Source organism: Choloepus didactylus, chromosome 21, assembly GCF_015220235.1.
Source record: "Choloepus didactylus isolate mChoDid1 chromosome 21, mChoDid1.pri, whole genome shotgun sequence".
Lineage (NCBI taxonomy): Eukaryota > Metazoa > Chordata > Mammalia > Pilosa > Megalonychidae > Choloepus > Choloepus didactylus.
The window spans coordinates 33,200,798-33,225,452 of record NC_051327.1 but is presented as its reverse complement, the minus strand read 5'-3'; the positions used below and the strand labels follow the sequence as shown (position 1 = coordinate 33,225,452).

The following is a 24,655-nucleotide window of genomic DNA, read 5'->3' as shown; positions in this document are numbered from 1 at the left end:
AAGACTGGAACTACACATGGGCAGAGCAATCTCTCTCACTGCTAAATTCTCACCCGAATGTTCGTATTACCCACTTACAACAAGCCCGTTCCCGTGGTTCCCTATTGCAATTAGAGGTCTATATACTTCAAATATATAAGTACCATGCAATTTGTTTACAACAAAAATTGTGTGTGTATGCGTATGTGTGTCAGATAACAGGCATTTAGAACTTGGGTCAGCATGATACGAAACAGCCATGGATTAAATGCTCACTGTACCAGGTAATTTGCAGATGTAATTTCGTGTAACACTTTATCAGGTAGATATTTTTATTATCCCCATTTTGCAGATGAGAAAAATGAAGCTCAGTTTGCATGATAACCTTGTCCTAGGTCTCACAGCTGGTAAGAGACGGAGCTGGGTTTCACACCCAGCTCTCTTTGACTCCAAATTCTTTCCTCTGTGTCCAAGATGGTGTCACAAGCAGCAGGCTCAGTGTTCCTGATGGAACACCAAATGATCATGAGCTACGGACTAATGACTGAAAAACTATAGTGCATCCATCCAGTCTTGGTGAGAATTGCGAACTAAGAGAGAACCAACGCCTGGGGCAGGAGAACGCAGGGGCTGCCACATAGAAAATGGAATTCAAGGAAGTCCACACACATGCTTGCGAGTGCACACATGTACACACACACAGCTGAACAATCTCTTCCAAAATCCATCCGTTCTTTTCAAATAGTTTATTTCTCTTTATGTTACTCCCAATGACGTGAGCAATTTATATGCTAGAAACTTTGATGGCAGAACCCATGTTCTGTATTCTTTGTGTCTGTATTTTGTTTTTCAGTTTGTTGCAATAAATCTTTAATATGGACTGAATTATGAGTTTTAAATAATTGATAGGGCTGATTCCAAATGCTTCCTACAGCAGCCATATAACAAGCTGAAATGATGGGGGTTGGGTACACTCAGAATGCTTACATTCTCCATCCTTCACCCCTAATCCTCACTGCTGGTCCTCAACATACAAGAGAAGTCACGTTCTGAGATGTCATCGAGCAGGTGGCAGCTTGGTTGTAGCCATCAATCGTAGCTGGATATAAAGCTTTATTCCAAAGGGGTGATCATGGGTTCAAACTCCATAATGGGCTGTGAGCACTCAATTTTTAGGTGCGATACTGCGGTAGGATGGGGTGGGATTTATTCATTCAACTCATTTTTTATTGACTAGCTACTAAGTATCAAGCACAGTGTAAACACCAAAAGCAGACACGGTCTCTTGCCCACTTGGGAGCCTGTGGTTTACTAGGGTAACAGATTTTTTAAAAATCACAACACGAATATAAAATTGTACCTGTTAAGCCCTACAGAGGGAGAGAAGCATGCCATGAGTACATATAGCAAGGGGATCTGACCTGGTCAGAAACAGAGGCTGGGGAGACCACAGATGTCTGATGTCTCAGGGACCAAAAGAGCCCTAGGGAATCTGGAACGTAGAGTGCAAGGGTTGCAGATGAGTAGTAAGCTTGAAACCTGCACGGCTGCATCAGCTTCGTTCAGGACTTTATCTTTTTCCTAAACGCACTGGGAAGCCACATCATGTTTTAATCTGCGTAGGGACATGACCCAATCAATGTAAATTTCCTTAAGTATAGCTCAGCGGTTAAGAAGAGGGCTTTTGGAAACAGCCAGCTTGTGCTCAAATTTCCACTTCACTCTCTATCGGCTGTACCACCTTGGGCAAGATATTTTTCAGCTTTAGTTTCCTTACATGTCAAATGAGACATACAGCCCTGTCTCCCTTACCCAGGTGGCTGCCAGCTCTCGGTCAGTGAATGGGTGGAAAGTGCAGGGCTTGGCATACAAGACTCTATCCAGGTGTGCTGCTGCTTGGCTGCTACCTCGTTATCATTATCATTTCTCTTTCGATGGTTTGCCAGCTGCCCCCAGAGCCATAACACCCCTTCCTTGTTTCCTTTCACTGAATGCATTTTTGAGAAAATAGCCTGAATCCCCTGCCCATTTCTCACCACACTTTCACTGATTTCTGCTTTAACTGCAATCTGTTTTCTACCCCATAAACTCATCTGGGCCTATGATCTCAAATACTCCTACATCCCATGAATGCTTGTGTATCTTCAATCTCTCAAGGCCATCAATAGACCTTGCATTGACATAGCACTAACTACTTACCAACACTTTTCTAACAGAACCACAATAACACATTTATAGGATTGATTAGGTCCAAGCATGGTTCTCTGTGCTTTAGAAATACCATCTCAAAATAACATAGGAAGAGAAGCACCATTTATGTTCTTTGTTTTACGGGTGAGGAAACTGATAACCATGGTCCAAAGTCACACACCTGGGAAGCAGCAGAGCTTGGATTTGAATCTGTCTCATGGCTCCGGAGTGCTCACTGGTAAACCTCAACTAAGACACCCCTCTTTCCTCAACACATAGTCCACCTGCATATATTCTCATGAGTCTCCTTTAATTTTCTTTTATTTCCTCTCTCAGTTCTTCCTTTTTCCTCCTTTCCACACAATATGGTATCCCCAGGGACCCACAATTTTGGGTCTCTTTATTACTTATTTTTTATTCTCTGAACTTAGATTCATCCTCTTACCAATCACATGCAATTGCTTTGTAGAAGTCACTGGAGGGATGGGCAGCTTTTAAAATATATCCCCATTGATCCACGAGGGAGACAGAAATTTAGAGTAATTCATGGTAGACGCAGAGGAATTGGGTAGACCAGTTGGTTCTCCCATCCCCTGAGATTTATGGAAAGAGACTTGGTTTTGTAGTTTCTTTAAAGCTACCTGGGGAATTATGGAAATTAGGAACCACTGGGCTACCTGGTCTCTGGGGGCTGGACTTGTTCTTTGATTCCCAGAATGTTATAAAAGTAGACAGTTTTGCTAACATATCTCACTTTCTCTGATACAGTGCTTCTCTGAACCCAACTTGCAAGGATGAAAGTACTAAGCTTGTTAAGTGGCATTAGATTAATCTAGGATCTCTGAAAAAATGTTATCTACAGCCAGCATTTTTTTTCAGCAAAATAACTTTATTTCTAACACATGGTGCACATATACATCCAGTATGTGCTTATCTTGCACATCTATTCACAAATGACTTACAAATTACAACATCTGCTTTGATATTTAAGCATGTACTAAAAATTATCTGAGTTGAGATATGAAAAATGCTTTTAGACAGACACATTCTGAAGAGATGGGATTGGTTACAGCAGATTTTGCTTTAGTTAATTAGTTCTATAAATTTAAAGCTTTGAAAAGCTACTACTTTCGCAACTAATACTTCAGATGAAATGAATGCAGCAACATCAGCTTGTATTGCAGAGAAATGTCATTAGTTTTTCTGGTGACCATTCATCCACATCTGTTGGTAGTGTGCAGGCAGATTCACACAAAAAAAGCTTTGCCAGTATTAGGCTCACACTTGGCGGGGCTGTCAGATACCGTTGTATTCATGCAATTGAGTCCTTTTCCATCAGTTTTCTTAGGCACTAATGCTTTCCAGTGGTCATGAGTGCTTTTAATAACATCAATCCCAAAATCCTTATCTTTAAATTCTGCACTGAAAGCAAAATTTTCTGTGGTTTTCCATCTGGAAACTTGTACCTTCTAAACCAGTCCACAGCACCTTCCATTTTGCCAGGTTTCAGCCAGTTGACATCATCAATATCATAACTGGCTGAATCAGTCTCATCCACATTAATGGCAATGACTTTGCTGTCAGTTTCCTGTCATCAATCACAGCCAATATGCTCCAGACTTTCCCCCAATTAGTTCACCTCTCATACGTACTTGCTTCTGGTTTCATACGCATCAACTGGCTCATTGTCGCCACAACAGTCAGTGTGTTTGTCATTGTGTCTTGGGACTCCGCAATCTGAGTGATGGCACCATAGTTTCAGATACATCCTTTATAAGGGAACACATTTGCAACTTGAAGAGTTTTCCTCCTTACACATCTTGTTTATTTGGGTTTAAAGGGTCCTTTATATCAATCCCCATTTTTGCATTAGACCGACATGATGTATCAACTACAATGGGGAATGCATCCACCCCATTTGCATATGTTGGAATATCATGAAATGGATACATAGATGATTGCTCTTTTCCATTTTTGAGGAAGACGTGGGACTCCATGGTGAAGGGACAGCACGTTCCTCATGCTGAAGTCACTTGTGTATTGGATACAGATCACTGTCCCATGCCACTGCTACAATCAAAAGGCTACAGCCAGCATTTTTTTTTAAATTCAGTTTTATTGAGATATATTCACATACCATACAATCATCCATGGTGTACAATCAACTGTTCACATGCCGTCTTATAGTTTGTGCATTCATCACCCCAATCTATTTTTGAACATTTTCCTTACACCAGAAAGAATCAGAATTAAAAATAAAAATAAAAAAAAAAGAGGCGGGGCAAGATGGCAGAGTGGTGAGGACTAGAATTTCATCTCTCCCCTAGAGCAGCTGGCAATTACCCAAGAACTATATGAAACAGTGTTTTCGGGGTCTCCAGCCACCAGTCACACATTGGACACAAGTTTGGAATTGGAGGAAAAGCTGAGATGGCAGCGAACATTGTAAGTTCCCTGGACCAGGGGTCTGGCGCCCCTCCCCACCCAGACTTCACAGACTGTCTTGCTGCTGGCTCCCGGAAAGGGGGGAAAAAAAACCCCAAAAAACAGCAATCTGCTGAGGGCAAGAAGGGAGGCTCAACCCAGCCTCAACTGCAGAATTAATTAACAAATTAATTAGCTAACTTTGGGAGCTGGGGTGCTAAAGAGGGGCTGGGCTCTGAGAAGTGGGGGCACGTAAAAGCGGGCACCCATTCCCAGACTCCAAAAAAGCCATTTTTTTTTTCCCTACATTTTGTCCCTTCTGGCTTCTCACTGATCCCTTATCTTTTTGCATTTCAATAGCCCCCAGCAGGGGTGGAACTGAAGCAGTTGGAGAGTAATTATCAGACAATAGCCCAAAGCATATCTTTAAATGCTCTATTCTGACACTGACAAAACTTCCAGGCTGGGGAAAGACTTTTAAAAGAGACTCTTTTTTTTTTTTTTCTTTTTTCTTTTTCTTGATTTCTTTTCTACTTTTTTTTTTTAAATCTAAAAGTAATATATGTGGTTATTTTCTATCAGAAAGCCCAGGTTGAGCGACTAGGCTGGGCTTGGGGGAGACAGAGTACCCACAGTGTCTTTGAATTCCGTATTCACTACTGAAGGTCTCCACCCCCGTCTTTAATTGGCAACTCAGGCTGACCAAGGAATCTACCTGGAGAGGCCCCAAAGAGGAGAGAGGAGAAGGGAATAGTGCCCCTGAGAGATAACTGGAGTTCTGAGGATTGGGAGAGTGGAGGGAGGTCCAGCTCAACTGGCAGTCCTCCATCTGGGAATTCAGACCCCAGGGGCTGGAATTCAGATTCCTGCTTCAGTCAGCCACGCCCCTGACAGGATCAGAGTCACCAGGATAACTAAAGGCTCCATACCTCCTTACACTGGTGGGGGAGCTGCGGGCTGGCCAGCACCACCTGCTGGACAGGAGAGGAAAAGCACCAATTCTAAAGGCCTCATAAGAGGGTCTCATTCTCAGGAAAACTCCATACCCTCCCAATGAGACCTGGGCCTCACTAGACTTGGAAAATCAGAAAAAGGTTACAAAGAGGCAGAGCAAGAAACAGAAAAAATAAGAGGGGAAAAATTCTGATCAACTAAATAGAACCTAAGTTAGAGGTCTAGAATAAGTTGAACTGAATAACAGAGGCCAGAGAACAAAGCCAACCAACAAGAAAACCACTAGGTAAAAGACAGAAAACAAGCTCCAAAATAAACTAATCAAGAGAATCAGATGCCTAGACAACTTAAGATAACAAGCCATACCAGGAAACACGAAAACATGGACCAGCCAAAGGAACAAACTAATAGCTCAGCTGAGACACAGGAGTGGAGGCAACTAATGCTAAATAAATTTGATGAAATGAAGGAAGATATAGCAAAAGAGCTGAAGGATATAAAGAAGACACTGGCTGACCATAAAGAAGAATTCATAAACTTAAAAAAACAAATGGCAGAACTCATGGGAATGAAGGCCACAATGGAGGAGATGAAAAACACAATGGAGGGACACAACAGTAGATTTGAACAGGCAGAAGAAAGGATCAGTGAACTGGAAGACAGGTCATTTGAATTCATACACACAAAAGAACAGATGGTGAAAAAAATGGAAAAATATGAGCAGGGTCTTAGGGAGCTGAGTGACAACATGAAACGCACAAATATATGTGTTATGGGTATCCCAGAAGGAGAAGACAGGGGAAAAGGGGCAGAAAGAGTAATAGAAGACATATTCACTGAAAATTTCCCAACTCTTACAAAAGACAGAAAATTAGAGATTCAAGAAGTACAACGTACCCCAAATAGAATAGATCCCAATAGACCTACTCCAAGACACTTACTGGTCAGATTGTCCAATGTCAAAGACAAAGAGAGGATTCTGAAAGCAGCAAGAGAAAAGCAATCCATCACATACAAGGGAAAGTCAATAAGACTATGTACAGATTTCTCTGCAGAAACCATGGAGGCAAGAAGACAGTGGCATGATATATTTAAGATACTGAAAGAGAAAAACTGCCAACCAAGAATTCTATATCCAGAAAAACTTTCCTTCAAAAATGAGGGAGAGAGTAAAACATTTTCAGACAAACAGACACTGAGAGAGTTTGTGAATAAGAGACCGGCACTATAAGAAATACTAAAGGGAGTGCTACAGGCTGATAGGAAAAGACAGGAGAGAGAGAGTCGGAGAAGAGTGCAGAAATGAAGATTATCAGGAAAGGTAAAAGGAGAGGAAAAAATAAGATATGACATATAAATTCCAAAAAACAAAATGGTAGTAGAAAGTACTGCCCTTACAGTAATAACACTAAATGTAAATGGATTAAACTCCCCAATAAAAAGACACAGACGGGCAGAATGGATTAAAAAACAGGACCCATCTATATGCTGTCTACAAGAAACTCACTTTAGACACAAGGACAAACATAGACTGAAAGTGAAAGGTTGGAAAAAGATATTTCATGCAAACAACAACCAGAAAAAAGCGGGAGTAGCTATATTAATATCAGACAAGTTAGACTTCAAAAGCAAAACAATTAAAAGAGACAAAGAAGGACACTATATATTAATAAAAGGGTCAATTCATCAAGAAAACATAACAGTCATAAATATTTATGCACCAAACCAGAATGCCCCAAAATTCATGAGGCAAACACTGTGATCACTGAAAGGAGAAATAGATACCTCTACAATAATAGTTGGAAACTTCAATACAGCACTCTCATCAATGGATAGAACATCTAGACAGAGGATCACTAAAGAAACAGAGATGTTGAATTGTATGATAAATGAACTAGACCTGACAGACATTTATAGAACACTACATCCAACAACAGCAGGATACACTTTTTTCTCAAGTGCTCATGGAACATTCTCTAGGATAGACCACATGTTGGGTCACAAAGCAAGTCTCAACAAATTTAAAAATATTGATATTATACAAAACACTTTCTCAGACCACAATGGAATGAAGTTGGAAATAAATAAAAGGCACAAGGTCATAAAATTCACAAACATATGGAGGCTAAACAACACCCTCTTAGAAAACCAGTGGGTAAAGGAAGAAATTAGAAGAGAAATTAGTAAATACCTCGAGGCAAATGACAATGAAAACACAACTTATCAAAACTTACGGGATGCAGCAAAGGTGGTGCTGAGAGGGAAATTTATTGCCCTAAATGCCTATATTAAGAGAGAAGAGAGAGCAAAAACTGAAGAGTTAACTGCTCACCTGGAGGAATTAGAGAAAGAACAGCAAACTAACCCCAAAGCAAGCAGAAGGGAAGAAATAACAAAGATTAGAGCAGAAACAAATGCAATTGAGAACAGGGAAACAATAGAGAGAATCAACAAAACCAGAAGTTGGTTCTTTGAGAAAATCAATAAAATCGAAGGACCACTGGCTAGGCTAACAAAAAAAAAAAGAGAGAGCAGATGGAAATAAATGCAATCAGAAATGGGAAAGGAAATATAACTACCGACCCTGCGGAAATTAAGGAGATAATGAGAAGATACTATGAGCAACTATATGCTAATAAACTAGACAACTTAGATGAAATGCACAACTTCCTAGAAAAGCATAAACAACCAACATTAACTCCAGAAGAAATAGATGACCTCAACAAACCAATCACAAGTAAAGAGATTGAGTCAGTCATCAAAAAGCTCCCAAAAAGGAAAAGCCCAGGACCAGATGGTTTCACATGGGAATTCTACCAAGCATTCAAGAACAAATTAGTACCAATCCTGCTCAATCTCTTCAAAAAAATTGAAGAAGAGGGAAAGCTACCTAGCTCTTTCTATGAAGCCATCATCACCCTAATACCAAAACCAGGCAAAGATACTACAAAAAAAGAAAATTAGAGACCAATTTCTTTAATGAATATAGATGCAAAAATCCTCAACAAAATACTCACAAATCGAATCCAGCAGCACATTAAAAGAATTATACACCACGACCAGGTAGGATTTATTCCAGGTATGCAAGGCTGGTTCAACACAAGAAAATCAATTAATGTAATACACCACATCAATAAATCAAAGCAGAAGAACCACATGATCATCTCGATTGATGCAGAAAAGGCATTTGACAAAATTCAACATCCTTTCCTGATGAAAACACTTCAAAGGATAGGAATGGAAGGGAACTTTTTCAATATGATAAAGGCAATATATGAAAAACCCACAGCTAACATCACACTCAATGGGGAGAGACTGAAAGCTTTTCCTCTAAGATCAGAAACAAGACAGGGATGCCCACTATCACCATTGCTATTCAACATTGTGCTGGAAGTTCTAGCTAGAGCAATTAGGCAAGAAAAAGAAATAGAAGGCATCCAAATTGGAGAGGAAGAAGTAAAACTTTCACTATTTGCAGATGACATGATTCTATATGTAGGAAATCCAGAAAAATCTACAGCAAAGCTACTAGAACTAGTCAATGAATTCAGCAAAGTAGCAGGCTACAAGATCAACATGCAAAAATCTAGTGTTCCTATACACAAGTAATGTGCAACAAGAGGAGGAAATCAAGAAAAAAATCCCATTTACAATAGCAACCAAAAGAATCAAGTATTTAGGAATAAACTTAACCAAGGACACAAAAGACCTTTACATAGAAAACTATAAGAAACTGCTAAAAGAAATTGAACAAGACCTGAAAAAATGGAAGAACATACCATGTTCATGGATTGGGAGACTAAATATAGTTAAGATGGCAATTTTACCTAAACTGATTTACAGATTCAATGCAATACCAATTCAAATCCCAACAACTTACTTTACAGAAATAGAAAAACCGATAACTAAATTTATTTGGAAGGGTAAGGTGCCCCGAATAGCCAAAAATGTCTTGAGAAAGAGGAATGAAGTGGGAGGTCTCACACTACCTGGCTTTGAAGCATATTACAAAGCTACAGTGCTCAAAACAGCATGGTACTGGCATAAGGACAGATATACTGATCAATGGAATCGAACTGAGTGTTCAGAAGTAGACCCTCACATCTATGGACAACTGATCTTTGATAAGGCAGTGAAGCCGAAGCAACTGGGAAAGAGCAGCCTGTTCAATAAATGGTGATTGGAGAATTGGATATCCATTTCCAAAAGAATGAAAGAGGATGTCCATCTCACACCGTATACCAAAATTAACTCAAAGTGGATCAAAGACCTAAACATTAGCACCAAGACCATAAAACTCTTAGAAGAAAATGTAGGGCAATATCTTAAAGATTTTGTGAAAGAAGGTGGTTTCTTAGACCTCACACCCAAGGCACCAAAGAACAAATAGACAAATAGGATCTCCTCAAAATTAAACACTTTTGTACATCAAAGGACTTTGTCAGAAAAGTAAAAAGGCAACCTACACAATGGGAGATGATATTTGGAAACCACATATCAGATAAGGGTTTAATATCCCAAATATATAAAGGAATCCTGCATCTCAATAACAGAAAGACAAACAATCCAATTAAAAAATGGGCAAAAGACATGAACAGACATTTTTCTGAAGAGGAAATACAAATGGCTCAAAAGCATATGAAAAAATGCTCAACTTCACTGGCTATTAAGGAAATGCAAATCAAAACCACAATGAGATATCATCTCACACCTACCAGAATGGCCATTATCCAAAAAACAGAAAATGACAAGTGCTGGAGAGGATGTGGAGAAAGAGGCACACTTATTCATTGTTGGTGGGAATGCAGAATGGTGCAACCACTCTGGAAGACAGTATGGAGGTTCCTCAGGAAGCTAAATATAGATTTGCCATATGACCCAGCTATTCCATTGCTGGGTATATACTCAGAGGAACTGAAACTTAAGACACAAACAGACATTTGTAAACCAATGTTTATTGCAGCATTATTGACAATTGCCAAGAGATGGAAACAGCCCAAATGTCCATCAAAGGACGAGTGGATAAACAAACTGTGGTATATACACATGATGGAATATTATGCAGCTCTGAGACAGAACAAAGACATGGATCATGTAATAATGTGGATGAGCCTTGAGGACATTATGTTGAGTGAAGTTAGCCAGAAACAAAAGGACAGATTCTGTATGGTCTCACTAATATGAACAGACATTTAATGAACAAACTTTGGGAGTTAAAAGCTGACAACACAGGCGACCAGGAGATAGAAAGAGGGCAGAGATCAGCCATTTGATGCTGAAGGACTACAGAATGTTTAGGATTGATTGCATAGATCCAGAAATAGATTGCATAATACTGTGTGATGGTAGCACGGTATTGTAAGTACACTGAACAAAGATGTCTGTGAGTAAAGCTGAAAGAGGTGGGATAGGAGAATGTATGACACCAGAGGTAAAGACAGATGATAAAGACTGGGACTGTATAACGTGGCAAAACTGGAGTGGCCAATGACTGTTACTAAATATACAAATATAAAAATGTTTTTGCATGTGGGAAAGCTAATGAATGTCAACCATGTAGAAATTTGAAAAAGGGACGGTATTCAGGAAAAAACATAATCAAAGCAAACTGGAGTCTATAGTCAACAGTAACAATGCAATATACGTCCATTAAATGTAACAAAGGCAATATGCCAATGCTAAATGTATATGAGAGGGGGATATAGCGGAGTAATATGGGATTCTTGGTAGTGGTGTTATTTGCTGTCCTTAGTAGTATATTGTATTGTATGACATGTTATTTTTCTTCTTATCATTTTTTCTTATTGCTAAAAAAAAAAAAAAAATTTTTTTTCTTGTAGTAATCAGTATGTTCAAGTGCTGATTGTGGTGATAAATGTACAACTTTATGATGATACCATGAACAACTGATTGTACACTGTGGATAAATGTATGGTATGTGAATATAACTATAAAATTGTAGGAAAATATATATATAGGAGTAAAAGTGTTAAAAAAAATAAAAATAAATAAATAAATAAAAGAACACTTAAATCAACCCCCCATCCCACCCTATTTTTTCATTTAGCTTTTGTCCCCATTTTTCTACTCATCCATCCATACACTGGATAAAGGGAGTGCGATCCACAAGGTTTTCATAGTCACACTGTCACCCCTTGTAAGCTACATTGTTATACAATCGTCTTCAAGAGTCAAGGCTACTGGATTGGAGTTTGGTAGTTTCAGGTATTTACTTCTAGCTGTTCCAATATATTAAAAACTAAAGAGTGTTATCTATATAGTGCATAAGAACGTCCACCAGAGTGACCTCTCGATTCAATTTGGAATCTCCGAAGCAATGAAGCTTTATTTCATTTCATTTCGCATCCCCATTTTGTTCAAGATGTTCTCAGTCCCACAATGCCAAGTCCAGATTCATCCCTGGGAGTCATATCCTGGGTTGCCAGGGAGATTTACACCCCTGGGAGTCAGGTCCCATGTAGCGGGGAGGGCAGCGAGATCACCCACCTAGGTGGCTTAGCTAGAGAGAGAGGGCCACATCTGAGCAACAAAGAGGCATTCAGGGGGAGACTCTTAGGCACAATTATAAATAGGTTTAGCCTCTCCTTTACAGCAACAAGCTTCATAGGGGCTAGCCCCAAGACAGAGGGCTCAGCACATCAAGCCGTCAGTCCCCAGTGTTTGTGAGAACATCAGCAACAAATGAGGTGAGGAAGTCCAACACCTCTGCATCCTCCTCCAGCTCTTCAGGGTGGCCCCAAATACATATTTTTATCCTCCACCCAAATTACTTTAGGATGTGTTGCTATTTCATTCTAATGTATACAGACCTACCATAGCTCACTTCCTATTCAAAGTTCCATGTAATTGTAGTGTTCAAACAAATTGACTGTAGAAGTTATATTGTTTAGAAAATATAGATCCTACACCAAATAAACATCTCTTCCCTTGGTCTCACGTGGAATTTGAAGTTTGAACACAGTCAGTTTCAGCTTTTACCCTTTGGCCTGATTTGCTCTAGTCCTAACCAGATCTGCTTTATTCACGACTCTAATTGAAGTCTGGACTCTATTTCAGTTGTTTTTTTTTTTTTAAACAGTTGCTGTATGCGTAAATACTGATATTCATATCTCCTGAGCTCTAGTTCTGAGTTTCAGGTGTCACACAGATACTCAATAGTCCAGAGACCAATCAGGTTATACATTAAGGGATCAACATCTCTGAGTTTAGAGATAGCCATTACAATTCAGGAATAGAATTGTAATGAGCTTACAATCTAGGCACCACTACAATAATCATTTCCCTGTTAGGCTGTGCTCTAAGATTCAATTCTGAGTTTACACATTGTAGTTAGTCCATATTGGTGAGGCAAAGTGTTTGCCTTTGTTTTTGGCATACTTCACGAAACATGTACAGCCAGCATTTTTAAGCCAGAAGTTTCTAGAATTTGTGGAAGTCTGAAATAGACTGCCATTTTTAGTGGTGATTTTTAGAGTCTTTGTTAGTTCTGAAAGGGTGTGTGTTGCAGATTCTAGACAGAAAACATTTGGAAACACAGACATTTAATTTTAGCTGAGTGAGCCACATGTTACTTATGAAACATCTATTTTGAGAACTGCGGCAGAGAATTAAACCTGACACTTCTTATTCTGGTCTACTACCTTCGCTGATAAACAAAATAAAATTACAAACACATGGGGAAAATGGCTTTTAAGAATACTAGGAAAAAAAATAAAAGGGGAGCTTCATCGAAACTGATGCAATCTGTTAGTAACTGTACTTTTTTTAAAAAATCGTTACTTAATTCATAAATAGTACAGTGGGATCTAAGTATCAGGTAAAAGTTTCACAAAATTGCATTCAGGACCCCAAATATGGCCACCATTTCCAGAAATGCTTTTTGCATTGGAGCACACTCTGGGAGCACCTCTAGTTGGGGTGGACAGGACACTGAGGACGGAAACACAAGACAGACCCTCAGGCCTCAGGACAAGAGGCGGCTCGGGAACAAACCGAGGAAGGAACACTCAGGCTTGGAAAAGAGCCACCACCTGTGGCTGCAGCAAAAGCCATCCTGCTCTCCATCCACTGGTTGACACCCAAAGTCAGCCCGAGCACCGTGCCACCTGGAGTAACTCAGGAGGGGTCTCTCCCTTTATGTGAGCAGCCTTCCTCGTGGCAAGGCAATCTGGAAATACAGACATCTTGTGAAATTGCATTAAGTTGAAGAACGGTGGCTTTGATAAGAGAATGAAGAGACTAGAAGAATGGTTGTCTTGGAGGAAGAAAGAGGAAGAGGAAGAAGAGGAGACAGACAAGGGAGGTGATAGATTGATAGATAGATGGATGATGGGTGGATGGATAGATGAGAGGTAGGTAGATAAACAGATAAATAATAGTGGATAGATGATAAATAATAGTTAAATGGCATGATAGGAAATAGGTGATGGATGGATGGACAGATAGACAGAGATGATGGGTGGATGGATAGATGAGAGGGAGGTAGATAAACAAATAATAGTGGATAGATGATAAATAATAGATAAATGGCATGATAGGAAATAGGTGATAGATCAGATGGACGGATGGACAAATAGATAGATAGATAGATGGATGGATAGATAGCCAGTGTTATCCAAGAGTGAGAGGAACCATACCCAGAGCTTGTACTTTATATATCAGAGGAAGACATCACTGCACTTGGTTGGTTACCATACGTCTCTAAATCTATTCTCTGGACTAGCTCTCTCTACATATCCGTGATAAGATGGGGCATGTCTAAGCACCTTATCAGACTTCCTAAGATATTCACAAAGACAGTCGGTTCCATTGACTATGCAGTAATCATCCTTTTTGTCAGTGATTATGTTTTTTAGATATCTTGAATTGAAATTTGTCGCCAGATAGAACTGATTTTGGTCTCCAAAGTAAATGCAAATGTCCAACATGTCTTCGAAAATATATTTTAGTTTCCACATTGATAACTGCAGGCGTGGCCTTCTCAGGCCAATACTCTATCGGAGGAGTAGGACTGTTGTTCTCTTTTTCATTGGGTATAGACATCTGAGAGGAGAAACCTAAGATTCTCTGGCCAACATTGACTTTAGTCCTCATGCACGTGATTTGATTTGGAGGTATTCTCTGTGAGCTCAGCATGGTTACCCTGCTAGCAATACTTGTAAATAATCTCTACATCATATAAGAGTTGAGTTTATGAGAAAGATCTTTTCAATAAATAAGATAATTCCTGAAAAGATGAAGTATATGGATATGGAAAGCCCTTCCTTTTATCTTGTACTTTAAAGACTTGATAACATTTTTAGATGAACTGTATGAATTTAATCTCTATGACCCTTCTTATCCCACCCCCAACAATTTAAAACAGGAAACCAAGCTTCCCACCATATTCTTCCAGGTGAATCTCTTTTCCTCCCCCTGTCCTTGCTCTGCATGAGTTCAGCCATTTCTCCTAAGCTCCCTTACCCCCACTCCCCAGAGCTGATGGAAGAGGGTTACACACCTGACTAAAGGCAAGTCTTTCTGCAAATTGAGATGGGATCTAGGAGCCCCAGGTGAGGCAGACAGCTTTTGGTGAGCTCTGAAGTGAGTCTGTGGAGTTCAGGGTCAAAGAAGGAACCAGCCACACAGAAAGCCAGAATGAGAGAGGAGCAAAAGTTAGTGGGCAAGCAGAAGAATGAGCAGGGATATGCAGAGAGAAAAGACCATGGGGTGGGGGTGGGGTCAGGGAAGGAGGAGATGGCGGTAGAGAGGCAGAGACTCTGAGAGCTTGTGTGTCTGACACGCCTGCTTCTTCCAGATCCACTGTCCTTCACTTTCATTCTGGATGTTCGAGAGATTGTCCCTATCTCCCTACAGTAACCTTGCTTTTAAGTGAGCTATTTTTAGAGAGATCCTGTTCCTTCTAATCAAAGAGCCTTGCCTAAAATAATACATTACAAGGTTTTATTGTTAAAAATTGGAAGACTTGAAAGAGCTCTCTGAGAGTTTTGTTTGACCAAAGACCTTTGATTTTACCTTTGAGGTTGTCAAGGGAGGCCCCCTAACTTGGTGACTTAGGGACTTGGATATGATGTAACTTGATTTAAAGGAAACAAAGAAATGTGATACATCTTGCCTGCCTGGCAAATTCTACACCCAAGTTGGCAACATGGATGTTTCTTTTTTTTTTTCAGTGTACATGTACACTGGATCAAAATGCAAATGGTAAAGATGACCAGCTACAGCTGCTTCTGAGAAAATCAACCTGCTGGGAAGAAAGGAAAGAAACAAGGAGCCAGAACCGTCTTATTTGCAGCCCCGGCCTTACTGCCCGTTGAGTAGCCAAGTGTCTTACACTGGCTGGCTCAACCTGGCCTCTGTTTGGGACTCCGGGAACTTGCTGAGACACTAGACTGAAGACAGATTACACTTTGATGGAGTGCCACTGTTCACGTCCAGATGAATAAGAGTAAATGTTAAGTATGTTCAAGGAAAAGATTGCATTAACAATAGTGTTTGCTAAAATTTACAGAGATTAGGCAAGGAAAATAATGCTGGCAGCTTCAGCAATTTGGAACAACAATGTTGAGGTATTCCCTGCTGGAAGCACTGAAGAAATGAACCATTACAGATGAAGTAAAGGACTAATAAATAGGATGGATTTGGAAGGTTATTGTTGATCTTTCTCTTTCTCTCTCCTCCCCCCACATCCCTTCCTCCTCCCTCTCCTTTGTTTTCTTCCTCCTTCTCCTTCTCTTGCTTCTCTTCTCCAGTTTCTTCAACTACAACTGGATCCCTCTCCACCCTCTCCTGTTCTTTGTTTTCTTCTTCCTTCTCTCTCTTTTTTTCCCTCCCTTCCTGCCTCTGCTTGTCCCTCTCTCTCTCCTTCCTTCTCTCTCTTTCTCTTTCCCTAATTATCAGCATGGTGGTATTAGGTAAAAGGAGCAAATGTGTTTTGAGGTTTTCGGAAGAAGGCAGATGTGTGTTTGGTTCCTAAGTCTTACTGGTTTGGTTCATATTGAAAGTTTCAATTTCCTCATTAGAGATAACATCCCTAATCTTGCCAGGTTGCTGTAAGCAACAGTTCTCATATATATAAAGTGTCTAGTAAAAAGCCTAACTCATATGCTATAATTTATAGCTTCCATGAATATCGTCTTTGCCATTATTATTAATAATAAAAATGGATGTATTGGCACCTATAACGGAATGCACCATCATGCTTTAATTGAAAGCTGCTAATGAATGAATGGAGGTTGGAACAATTCCTGGCTTCAATAGACAAACACTTACTAAGTGACAGGGGAACATAATCGTGAATCAGAGGCAGCTGTCCTCAAAAAGTAAAGTCTCAAATGGTCAGAGCTACAAATAACTAGGTGAGTTCAGACAAATTCTAGGCAATATTTAAATGTAGAAATGAGCAAGCAAGAATCTTTTAAGCTTTTCTCAACTTCATACTCCCCTAACTTCATATTTCATATTTAGAATTCGACCTAGTATGCTTTTTGTTATTATTATTATTTACCTGCACCCACAGTTCTAAGTAATGTCATGCACAGGACAGGAAATGAATTTAGAAGGTTAAAATTTTTTTTAAATCAGAGGGTGACTGTGAATATTTGTGATGCCCTCACTTTACCATCCATAAAGCCCACTTATACTTTCTTTTGCTTCTCATAACAATTTTGTAGGGTTTGAAAAAGGCTTACAGTAGGGTTTTTCCAAACTTCGGTCATTCACCATGTCTTCTGTTGGTTTTTGTCATATTCTCTGACTGCTTATTCTTTTATTGACTTAATATTTGATTTAAATCATCTGACTCTTTATACTAAATGCAAATTATTTTAAAAGAAACTATATAAAAGCAACTTCAGCCATGAATCAGTACTCTTAGCCATAAATGAAAGTAAATGAAAATAACTGTACAGATAAATACATATCAGTTCTTTTATATTTTGGCAAGTTGCTGTTACTTGCTGAAGTCTATGGCTATGAGAATTTCATTTGTTTGTTTTTAATGCCCTAAAATATGTTAAAAGATAATCTAAAAAAGAATTATTGTCTATCCATATGATTCGATGTTACTTACTGCTGTCTGTGACTAATCTAAAATAACCTTACAGAACACCTAAAATCTCACCTACCTTTTGGAAAATGCTGATTTGGAGAAATGAAATGGCTGAGCAACAAGTAGATGGAGGCGGGGGCAGGAGGGGTGGTGTTAAGGATGGGTATACAGAGGCGAATTAGCAACTCCTACTGAGTCCAAAGACCCAGAGATTAGTTGGGACTTGGACATGTAAATATAGCAAATACTAAGACAGGTTAAGTTGTTCTGCACTAGCAAATGACCCCAACACATGGCTTACAATAGATGTCTATTTTCCCTCTTGCCCCATGTCCTGCTCAGATCTCTTCTCTCTGGGACCCCCGGCTGATAGAGGAGCCCCTGTCCAAGAAATCACTGGTCTTATGGCAAGGGGAAAAGGGATCTAAATGAGACACATGCTGACTCTTAAAGCTTCCACTTGGAAGAGACATATCATTGCCGCATATTATTTCATCGGCCAAAGCAAGTCGAGTAGCCAAGGCTGGCAGGAATGGGCTGGAGAAGAGAATCTTCTGCGAGGAGAGGCACACAGGGAGGGGAAGCTCAGGGGAGATCATTTTGAGTAATAATATACTCTACCAAATATTACAGGAATAGCATTGAAATTTGGACCCGGAATTTGGGGAATTCTTGCCCACTGTGATATCCCCATAACCAAGGTGCCTCTAGAAGAAGAAAAACATAAGAAAATTTGCACACACATACACTTCTCTGAAGAATCACATGCAATCTAAGTTGAAGGACAAGGCTTAAAAATATCAAGATTGGTAGCTCAACATTGTGAATGTAATTAACAGCGCTGAATTTTAATCATGTATTTGAATGTGGTTAAAAGGGGGAAATTCTAGGTTGTATAAATGTTACTAGAATAAAAAAAAAAAATCCTTGGAACTATACAACACAACCAATGAACCCTGAAGTTAAACCATGGACTTCAGTTAATAGTACAATTATAAAAACGAGCTTTCATCAATTGTAACAAATGTACCATACCAATGCAAGGTATTCGTAATAGGGTGGTATATGAGAATTCTGGATTTTATGCATGATTGTTCTATAAACCAACAATTTCTCTAATAAAAAATTAAATCAAATTACATTTAGAAACAAATCAGGGCTGGATGTGCCCACATGCTGACCACAACTTGCTGATGGGTTTTATGTGCTTGACTTGGGAAGGAATTCAGAAGCAAAAATTATTCTTTCAGCTGCAGAATAAACTCACACAACAATGCTACTCTGTGCTCTCAAGTGCCTCCCCCAACTCCCACTCCCCCAACCCCCACCCCCCCTTAAGAATTCTTGGAATTTATCATATAGGAGATTTCTGGGTCAGGAATACTTTAAATACTGACCTGCAGGAACAGCATGCTGAACTGGAAGACCTCTAAAATGCACTTCCAACCCTGTGGCTCCGTAGTATTTTGCCCAGAGGACAAATAGGAGATAAAAACTATGTGGAGATAAAATTTCTTGGGTAGGCAGATAGTGCAATTGCAAGGGAATTTAATTTCCCCTTGAACTGAAAATGAAACCCAAGACAGTAAGTGCCTATATAAAGAGAACATTGCTTTCTAAATGTTGACATCCATAGATTCTTTCCAGTGCAAGTCTGGATTTTTACAGAAAAAATGAAAAAGTTTTCAAACAGCGTCTTCCTTTCGGTTTATATTACCAACTGGCTGAAAGCTGCTGAGAGTGTGGGGACTTCAGCTGCCAGAAATAGAAATCTGTAAAATATTGTGGCCCCTTATTTTCTTCTGATTTCTTTTTATTGGTTTTACCAAAGTTAATTAATTTTTCGTAAAGAAATTAAATGTTTGAAATGTCACAATGACTGCCTAATGTTCTCCGATTCTAAATAAATCAGCTCTCCAGGGAAATGATTCTAAAGCTTAAAAGACTAGTTGAAAATTTTGTAATGATTGGGGAATATCTTCCCCAAATCTAACATACAAGCAAACACCCCAAACTGAGTAGTAGGTACTGGTCATAGAAGACGATGATTCTGGAGAGAGAGAGCAAGGAAAAACCTTCTAAAACTAGTTTTACTAACTCAATAAAACCTCTTTGGTGACCTGGCAGAATAACAAGAAGAAAATTTTTTTTTTTTTTTTTTTAAGCCAGAAAAGACGGCAAAATTTCGGAAATGGTCACTATTTTTCAGGAAGACATCTGCTGATATGCCCTTTCTGTGTCTCAAAATCACACTTTAGGTGTAGGCTTTGGAATAGCCTCACTACATAACACATATGTCAAACGGAAGGTATTAACTACATTGTCTTCTCCCAGGTAGGAGTTCTGGAGGAGGAGAAGGAAGGAGGAGAGGACGAGAAACAGTGTAAAAACTATCAGAACAAGAACAAAGCCAACATAAAAATGGAAGGCAAGATCATGAGTCTGGTTGGGGATATAATGATTTTGAACCTGCAGGAAAAACTGGACTTGGAGAATATAACAACAGGGCTTGGTTTTTCCATAGTGTTTGAAGCTATAGGTGTGGATAAAATGTCACAAACAAGAGAAGACCACTTTTTGTTTGTTTGTTTTAAATTGACCATAAAAGAACAGTCTTCCTTTCAACAGACACCTGATGATACTGGCTAGTTGGGAATTTTGGCAAAGGATTTTCCAAAGCTTCTCTAACTTCCATTTCTTGCATACCATATTCCATTGATTCTAAGGCATGCACTTTTTATTTTCATTTTAATATCTCAGAAATTGGGATGTCTTTACAATTAATGATAGGACATAATTTATTTGGTAGCACCCCCCCCCCCTTTCTAGCTGGTAAACACACATGACACTTCAACTTAAAGCCCAGAGCCTCTTTGAGGCATGAAACCCTGTTATTATCTTCCATTTCCTCAAATAAATATGGTCTGTAATTCTTAACTGGAAGTGAATAAATAGAAATCATTTTGTCTTATTGTGGGGTTAACAATGTCAACGTTTGCTCCCCAATGTTGTGTTAAGTAATTAGCACCCATTCCTCAAATTTCCTAAAAATAAGAATGGCATCATGGATTTGGTTCAGTTGCATAACTGGGTCATTAGGACCTTGCAGTGAAAGCCTCAGAGTCAACATGAGGAATCCTACGAGTGGTGAGGCAGGGTGGAGAGGGCTGGAATGAAGGTCTGCGTTTCTCACAAGCTCTCAGGAGGGGATGTGGGGAGGAGGAAGGAAGAAGAGGTCAAGTCAGAGCTGCAGACTCTCCTCTCCCTGCTTCAACCAGCACATTCTGTTCTTACCTGCTTCTCTATCAGATTCTGCATGAGACTTACTAGATACAGGTTTTGTTGTTTTGTTTTTTTTTAATAACTGAACATCACTTTTGTAAAGGAAAGGGCCAACACTTTAGAATAAGGAAGGCCTGCAATGTAGTCACAGTTTTGCCTTTTAGCATTTAAAGTATCTGCACCTCACTTTTGTGGTTGTCGTTTAAACTGCAAAATGGAAGTAATAACACATATTTGAGGTTTGGATGTAATGTACACAAAATGCAGAAGAGGCAGAGTGCCTGCCCTATAGGAGGAGCTTCACACTTTGTAGCCATCGACGATATTAAGAACAGAGGTCTGATGGGTGAAGACGGGAACTTTGCTGTAGACATGTGCTTAGTTACTCGCAGTGACTGAGGACCCAGCATCCACTGAATCTGGAAGAGCCTGCTGGTTCCCAAGCCCTGGTTAATCGAGGCTCAGAGCTGCTGTAGAGTCACAGCACCCAGAGTTTGGAAAACTGGGCACCAATCTAATGCCTCCCTACCTCTGGGCTTTCGGCATCTGGGCCATGGCTGATTGTAAACCAGGAGGCAGTCATCCCTGTGGGTGGAAGGAGACTTGGAAACAGCTCTGCCAGGTTCAGCACCCGGCACTGCTCTTTTCTGCAGTTCCTTTCAGCTGCTTGCATAACACAGCTGCTGGGCGCTCTGCAGAGTGCAGAAGCTGAGCTGGGCTGAAACTGCAGAATCCCCAAAGAGGCTGTGGTTGTCACAGGCACAAAAATACACCCTCTCTGCGTGTGTGTCTCCCCAATTTTCACTATTCCCCATCTGTTCAGTGCCTAAGAACTCAGCCAGGGGCAATATCATTTATAATTAGGGTAAAGATGCTCCCTTCTACCTTAAGTAAAAACTTTTATTAAAAACATTTAACATTTGTGGCTGCTGCAAAGAACACTATTTTCCAAGGGGGGGGAAAGAAAAGAAAGGAGGAAAGAAAAGAAAAGAAACCTCTTCATTTAAAGATGTGTTTTCAGCTCACAGCATCTAAGAAGGAGTGTAGAAACTTTTTGGACTCTATCATTCCAAGAAACTATTTTAATCTCATATTTGAGCAGCCTGGATGTGGGAGGCAAGGTTTCAATACTTCCCACAAAGACAGAAATCTAACTCTGAGTTCTGAACACAGAGGAGAATAGCTCGAGGGTGTTACTTCAATATTTTCCATTAAAGGTAAGCCAAGAAGTTACATATGGTATTTGCTTTAGGAAGATCCCTTTTATGTAACAAATTATAAGCAGATATTCTTGAAGAAGAGTGTCTCTGGGAAGGAGACCACTGAAACCAGTGAAATCATATAAAACCTTGCCAGTGTCTAGGAGCCAACACATTAATTAAATCAGTTGGTCTTTCATATTTGTGATTTTAAAGGCAGTGATTTAGTTGATTATATGCTTCTATTGCAAATCTACCTTATCAATTCATTCAGATTCCCCAGCTGCTCCAACAGCCTAGCATTAAGCAAGTAAGAAGAGGGTCTCTAACAACTAAAAAAAACACCTAAAATGTAACAAACATGATTTCTAAGCTAAACCCTTCCTATGGCTTGGATTCAGAACATAAAATGTATCTTTAATATAAATGGCTACATCTCCACCTCTGCCTGAATGACCCGCTTGATATATACTGTAGCTATTCATATTAATTACATCATTAATAATGGTTTCTAGGAGAAGTCATCTATGAATACAGCAATCTCAGGAGATGTATGGGTCACCTAGAATTTCTGCAGATTGGCCCAAGGAACCAATCATCACCTTTAGGAGTGGCCCTTTGTTGATTGCTAAATAGAGGGAAAGCTGCTTAAGACTTCCAAGTTGAATTCATAACTCCTGGTAGGTTCTGGTAGTGGGTAAGAAGGCAAACGAGGGTGCTTGGTTACACCTGGGTGGGTATAAGGTCTCTTAAAAGGAGCAAAGGACATGGAGGATGAGTGCCCCCAAAGAACGTCACCTGCGCCCTCATCTTGTGTCTCTCTAGCTCTCGGGGGGACGTGTCTATGTGGCTGCCCTTTGTTATACTGGAATCCAAACATCCAAAATGGAATGGTTCCCGTGGATACAGGCAATGAGCATTTGCCAAGTGCTACACGCTATACTGAGTGCTGTGCCTACGTGACTTTGGTGAGTTCTCAGTAATATGCCCGTGTGTGGATGGAAGGGCAGGGTTGTTATTTCCATTCTATGAGTTAGGTAGACAGTGAAGCGGAGGGGTAAGTAATTTAACTGTGGTTGGGATGCTGGTAAGGGGAGCAGAAGCGAAACACAGGATGGGGTCCTGGGTTCAACCAGCTCTCCCTCTAGTCCTTCATCCTCTCCAAGCTTCTCCCCCATTCCTCCCCTGTTAGGGGAACCCAAAGGGTTCAGTTTCCCTAGACCAAAGAGGCCAGGAATAGCTGGAGACAGAGTTAACGAGGCATCCGGATCATGAGCTGCTTTGATTTTCCTGTTAAATAATGTAGGTTGTAACCTGCAGGGAATAGGGAACCACTGAAAAATTAAGCAGAAGGACTGACACCACCATTTTTCCAGTACCCCAAGTGTAGAAACGTAGGCAATTCTGTTGTGCTTTTTGTTTTCCTCCTTGTGGACAATGCAGAACCAAGTCCCCTCCTTTGTATACTAGGTTAGAAATGATCAGGGGCCTGGGTTTGAATCCTGGTCCCACCAGCAACCCTGGTGTGTGGCCTCGGATATGTCTCTTAAGCTCTTTGTGCCTCAGTTGGTTGTTCTTTAAAAGGAGGATAAAAAAGCACCCACACCCAGATTGTTCTGAGGGTCGAGCGAATGATAGACGCACTGTGTTGGCTCATGCCCGGCACATGGCAAACACTCAGCAAGCGTCAGGTATTTGTTCCTCCCAATGCTCTGTCCCTATTCAGGTCCAGTCTTGAGAACCTGACATCTGATGGATGCTCAGACCCTGCTGTCTTCTTTGCCTCTGAGTGCAGGAAAGCAAAAGGGTTTCACCATGAGCCACCTCTGATCCATTTGCAGTCAGTGCCTAGAACACTGCACCGAGAAGGCTGGCCAGGCTGGCCCAAGCTCAGGGCAAAAGTGCAGTGCTGGCTAGCAATGTCTGCCATGGGCACAGAAGGGGAAGGGGAAGGCCACGTGCTGTGCATTTTTCAACCCTGTTCTAGGCACTCACTGGTCTACTCCTCTTGAAAAACTATCACCAGGTCGGCTTCCTAATGTGTCCCTTAGATCTTTTCATCCTTCTACTCAAGAGCTTTGAGTAGCTTACTTCTGCCAACCACATAAAACGGTACACTATGATCTCCAGCAACTCCATAATTATTTAAGCACTGACTCATTCATTCATTCAAAAATAAATTAATAATAAGTGACCCCAGAACAGTATGTAATCCAGGATCCTTTCTTTCTATCTAGCTGTATCATTTCATCATTGCTATTTTATTTGGGCTCTTTCCCCCACTCCCTCTTTCCCCACCCATCCCTGCACCATCCCACCAACCACTGCATTTCACAAAGTCTAGACAGAAAAACCGCTTTGGCCTCTTCCAGCTGACATATTTCTGGAGTGCTGGAGCTCCCCTCCCTCCCCAACTCCCATTTGAAAAGCCCCGGGAAAGCCCTCTGCCTGGCCAGCGTGAGTCACATGCCCACTGTGGACCAATCACCAAGGTCAGGAGAAGAGCATGCTCTGATTGGCCGAGCCTGAGTCACATGTTCATACAGCCAAGGCAGAT

The 24,655-nt window shown here is 40.3% G+C and overlaps 1 protein-coding gene and 1 pseudogene across 19 annotated transcripts in view; both read right to left on the bottom strand.

Moving 5' to 3' along the window:
* Positions 1 to 24,655, bottom strand: part of RBFOX1 (RNA binding fox-1 homolog 1) — a 2,130,504-nt gene that overhangs the window by 682,884 nt on the left and 1,422,965 nt on the right. The gene's annotated exons all lie outside the window — the stretch shown is intronic.
* On the bottom strand, positions 3,338 to 23,755 carry LOC119518014 (annotated as a pseudogene).